Here is a 5,798-nt window from a genome sequence, read left to right on the forward strand (position 1 = left end):
AAAAGCATGGATGCTTAGGAATGGTATTGATGTGAACCAGCAAATTGAGGACATTAGTGACATTTCACCAAGTAGCCAAAGAAAGAAAGAAAAGAAAATTCTTCATTAAAAAAAAAATGCAAGGTGAGTGGATGTGGCTTACGAGGTAGAGTGCCTGCCTCCCACATGTGAGGTCCTGGGTTCGGTTCCTGGTGCCTTCTGAAAAAAACAAAAATAAACAACAAGCAAAAACAAAGAAACAAAAAAATCAACTCAGGGAAGCTGATATGGCTTAGTGGTTGAGTGCTGGCTTCCTACATACAAGGTCTGGGGTTCAATCCCCAGCCCGGTACTTTATAAAAAAGTAATAATAATACAGGGAAAAGGCATGGCTAATTAACAATATCTATGAAATTCACCTTAAGGTGAAAACAATAAAGTTACATGAACTTGCTATATGATTGAGTTGCTTAAAACTGTGAATATATGGTTAGTCTTCATTAGTAGAAACATTATATATGTAACTAGTAGAGGGAAGGTCCTGATTTATTCTGCCCATGGCAGAAAACCACCGTTGAAGGTTCAGTTTGCACCAGAGTTTAAGGTAGAATTGCTGCATTCAAAGAAGGAAGTAATGGAGAAAGCAATTTGATACCATCGATATAAGCCATGACTACAAAGATTAAGAATGTTTGGTTTGGACAAAAGAAACCCAGGAGAGAGGTAATAACTGTGTTCATCTAATAGTTGAAGAATGATCATGTAGAATAGAGATTAGATTTATCCTACTGCGGCATTGTACTGTATTACTATTCATAGAATCAGCAGGTAGAAAATATAAAGAAATAGGCACTGGTTCATATCTAATATAATGAAATACTTTCGTTTCTTGTTGTTTTGTGTTTAAAATAACTACACAACAAATACAAGCGTACATTCTCTTTAAAAATTTCAAATAATTACAGAGATATATGGAAAAAATATGGGAACCCTTTTTCTACACTGAAATTCACTTTTTTTTTTTTTTTACATAAAACTAAGGACTTTCTCTTTTGTCTACTTCTTGTAAGGAAAAATCCAGGATTTACAACCACAGTCTTTACTATCTTGTATGGTTTTTTACTTGTACATTGAGAAATTTATAGAAACCCTTAAGAATATGCATATTATTTCCAAGTGTGTTAACCCAAATTTTTCAGGACATTATTTGTATTTATACAAAAAAATGTGATTTGCTGCCTTTTCATAAGCTATAAAAGGCTTAAATTTACAAATCAAACTTTTTAAGACATATTTTCTATTGCAGATTCATAGTCAGCATAGTGCTCCAATGACTGTACGAGATCATTTAGTAGGTACTCTCCTTGTATAAAAGTTTCAAGATCTTGCAGGGATCTGTTTATCCTGTGATCTGTGACCTGGTTTTGTGGAAAATTTTATGTTCTTATTTTCTTTCTTCTGCCTTTAGTTCCAGCCTGAATCTTTCCAGCATTGTATCTTTTTCTTTTTTCTTTTTCTAGATGCATGCTGTAAAGTTTTGCATGTAACTTTTTCATAACCATCTCTCTATTTCTCAGTTGAGCGCTCTCTTGTTGGCATTCAGAGACAACAGCTGTTGGCAGATTCACTAAGCAGACTGGGCTATCTGTGGTAGTCACATGCTGCCCACCAGCTCCACTGGCTCATTTAGTATCTATTCTCAAATCTTTAGGATTCATCTCCACACTAATTTCAGTAGGCTGGGGTAATATTGGTACAGCTACAGGGTTCGTATAGAGGCCACCGTGCTTCTCCGTCTTTGGCACCCCTTGTACTCTGTGCACACCTCCTTCAAATTTCATATGTTTATAGGACTCTGAACCCCCAAAGCTGACAGATACTTGTCTAAGGCCACCTATTTCACTTTGAATACATTCAGGGTCTTAAAATGCTACTTTTTAAATGCAGCATTTTGCTGATACATATCAAATGTCTCTCAAGTAAACAACATTGCTTCCTAACCCCCAACTCTTGCAATTACCTCCAGGATTAAATCATTTTCATCTGTTTCTTCTGATGTTTCAATTGAGTTATTTCTGTTGGACACAAAGTTATTTCATTCTCTGCAAGTTTCCTTAAGTCTTCATTCTCATTGCGCACCAAGCGCTCTGTCTCCTGCAGCCCCTGCTCCTTGTCACCCAGCAGTTTGGCCGCAGGGGCCCCACCAGCCCACAGAGAGCTGTGCGATGCCCCACCCACTTTTTTCTTAAACTGACTATTTTTAAATTCCATTTTGGGTTTACAGAAAAATTGTGCGGAAAGTACAGAGTTTCCATATAACTCTCTCATTTTTTCCCCCATTATCAACATTTTGCTTTAGTGTGGTATGTTTGTTACAATTGATCAACCAATGTTGATACATTATTTAACAAAAGCCCATGAGGTTGGCTCTTTGTCATATACAGTTCCATGGGTATGGACAAATGCGTGATATCATGTGTCCACCATTACAGTATTACAGAAGAGTTTCACTGGCCTAAATATGCCTGATTGCTCCGCTAATTCATCCTTCACCTCCTCCCCCTGAGCTCCTGGCAACCACTGATCTTTTTACTAAGTCTGTAGTTCTGTCTTTTCCAGAATGTTATATAGTTGGAATCATAGATGGTGTAGTCTTTCAGCCTGGCTTTTTCAACTTAGCAATGTGCATTTAAGGTTCCTACATGTCTTTGTATAGCTTGATACTCATTTCTTTTCATAGCTGAATAATATTCCATTATTTTGATGTACCACAATTTGTTTATTCATTCACATAGTGAAGGGCATCTTGGTTTTTCCCTATTTTTGGCAATTATGAATAAAGTTGCTCTAAACATTGGTGTGCTTGTTTTGGTGTGGACACAAGTTTTCAATTCATTTGGGTAAAGGTACCAAGGAGAGAGATTGCTGGATCATATAATAAGCCTGTTTGACTTTCTAAGATACTGTCAGGCTATCTACCAGAGTGGCTTTTCTATTTCACATTCCCCCAGAAAGGAACAAAAATTCTTGTTTTTCCACATATTCACCAGATTTGACATTGTTAGGGTTTTAGATTTTAGTCACTGTAATAAGTGTGTAGTGGCATCTCATTGTAATTAGCAATTCCTTAGTGACGTGATGCTGCTTATCTTTTCATATGCTTGTCATTTGTTTATTTTCTTTGGTGAATTGTCTGTTCATATCTTTTGCCCATTTTGTAATTGGGTTGTTTGTTCTCTTATTGCTAACTCCAATTCATTTTTTTTCTTTTTTTCCCCGTTTTCTTTTGTTGTAGAGAAGTTTTAGCTTTTCAAGTAGTCAAAATGTCAATCTTTTAAATTTAAGCCTCCTAGGTTTGGAGTCTTTTAATGACGTCATTAAAGTTAATATTATTATACATTCATCATTTTGTTTAGCTCCATAATCCCAAAGGAATAATTTATTTTTATTTTGCGAGGTTGTCATTGAATTTTACTTTTTTTAGAAAGGTGTAGCTAATCATTATAGCATAATTTGCTGAATAATGGGTGAAGGTGAGGAGAATGAAAATGGATGAGTCACACTAATGAAAATCACAGACAAACCTTGCTGGTTTCCCACCCAATATATACACTCTCATTTTCCCTTGGTATTGTAATCCTAACTATAAGGTGCGAAAGTGTCCTCTTCAAGGCTGTGTTTCCCAGCCTCTGTTTAAACTAGGGTTGGCTTATAACACCGATCTGCTCAGAGATGTAGATGAAAGTCTTCTGGGGATGTCAAAGAAAGTTTACCTTCCGAATATAGTTACTTCTAGCCTTTTAGTCTGTCGTCTTCCTACCTGCAGATGTGAAACAAGAACTGCCAGCCATATTATGACTGTGAGGGAGGTATGAAAGTGAAAAACCACATCCAAAGAGACTTAGGTCGAACCTGGATTTAAGAGCAGCGAGAAGCTGTCAGCCCTGGGCTACCTTTTTATGGTACATTTTGTTCAGTGAAAACTTTACTTAAATCATTAGAGTTGTGTTTCTACTGAATACAGCACATGCAGTTGGGGACAAATTTCTAGGATCAAAATAAAAACTTTTATATAAAAATTCAAAGCTGGTATTTCATTGTCTTTTAGATTCTAGAGTTCAAACAAACCAAGGTTATTCTTGTTTTTTGAACCTGTATATTTTTTCAAGTCCCTCAAAAGCATTTAGATTTTTTCTTTATTGTTTAATGATTTGAAATTTCCTGATAATGTATAATATATATGACTTTGTTTAGTCATGTTGCATGCATCCTAGTGGATTGTTTCATTTGATTTTATTTTTTAACAATTTATCCATTCATTCCCTGCCATCCCCTCCCCCCTCCAGTAGATCATTTTTAACTAAGACTTAGGCCTTATTTAAGCCCTAAGGATTATTTCTTCCCCATTCATATCCCTTGTTCATGCCTTCTTGACCTCATTTAAGTGGACATTGAAATTTGTTAATATACCTTCCAAATCTAATAAAACTTTCTTTGTATGTTTTATCTCTTAGTTGTTAGCTTTTGCACTGCATTCTTTGTAACTTCCTCAGCTGATTGTCACAACATGTTAATTTTCTCCTTGGCTACATTCATTCTGCAATTTTGCCCACTAGTAAGCTCTGCTATCACAATCACATTTCTTTAAATTAAAATATCTATAGCAGATTCATTTTCATGGGTGTAGTAACTTTTCAAAGCTCTCTAATATCATTTGGTAATCTGCTTACTCTATTAACTATATCTATTTAACAGTTCTTTAGTTTGTTCAGTTTAATACTTCTCTTTTGTGGTGTTATTTTTCCTAAAACATTTGATGATTTGTGGCTTTCTGGCTGTTTTTATATTAGAGAATTCCTGATCTTTGGTGAATACCAGTTCTGAGAGTTATTGAGTGAGAAATGTAGAGCATGATGCTCATTACCCTAACCTTGTCTTCTGGGTTATGTGAGGCTCCATTCCATTTGGGCATCAATAATCAACAGGGATAGCAACAAATTATTCAACGGATGCTAGATTAAATTAGGCCATGTTTTGCTATTTTATTAACCACCTGATCTCAGTGACATTAAAAAACAAATATTTCTCACAGTTACTCAGGTACCCCATCCGACTGTGATTCTACCCATTTCACAACGAGGCTTTAGGGCTTACCCTGGAAGGTAAGGAGCATAGATATTAAAACTTCTGGCTAACATGATATAAGTCATTTCCTTACAAATTTTTAAAATTACTTTTTCAATGTTTTCACTGTTTTTATTTTATTTTGTTTTTAAAGAAGCTTTAGATTGCATAAATGATACATCGAAAATATAGGGGGATTCTTATATACCTCCCCTCCCCCCCCCACATTTTTCCTCATTAACAACATTTTTAATTAGTGTGGTACATTTGCTACAATTGATGAACACATATTGAAGCATTGCTACTAACCACAGTCAATAGTTTACACTTTGCACTGCACATTTTTATAGGTTTCGACAAATGTATAATGGCCTGTATCCATTATTGCAATGTCATGCAGAAAAATTCCAGTGTGCCAAAAATGTCCCATGTTACACCTATTCTTCCCTCTCCCTCCCCTCAGAACTTCTGATGACCACTGCCTTTATGTCAATGATAGTTCTTCCATAGCTAGAATAATAATAAGTCTATTACAGTGCATACTTGCATTACTCTCTTATGTTTGTTTATTTCTCAATCCTAAGGATTTTAGGATGGTGATGCCCACTCTGTTTCTGATTGAGAGGGTCTTAGATCCCATGGGACAGATGGAAGGACCAGTCTTGCTTGCAGTTGTAGATACTCTCTGTTTTCTG

General features: G+C 35.7%; 1 pseudogene; it reads right to left on the minus strand.

Annotated features, from left to right (window-relative positions):
* Positions 1 to 1,253: 1,253 nt before the first annotated feature.
* LOC101418587 (peptide chain release factor 1-like, mitochondrial pseudogene) lies at positions 1,254 to 2,250 on the minus strand (annotated as a pseudogene).
* Positions 2,251 to 5,798: the final 3,548 nt, after the last annotated feature.

The sequence above is a fragment of the Dasypus novemcinctus genome, chromosome 1, assembly GCF_030445035.2.
Source record: "Dasypus novemcinctus isolate mDasNov1 chromosome 1, mDasNov1.1.hap2, whole genome shotgun sequence".
Taxonomy (NCBI): domain Eukaryota; kingdom Metazoa; phylum Chordata; class Mammalia; order Cingulata; family Dasypodidae; genus Dasypus; species Dasypus novemcinctus.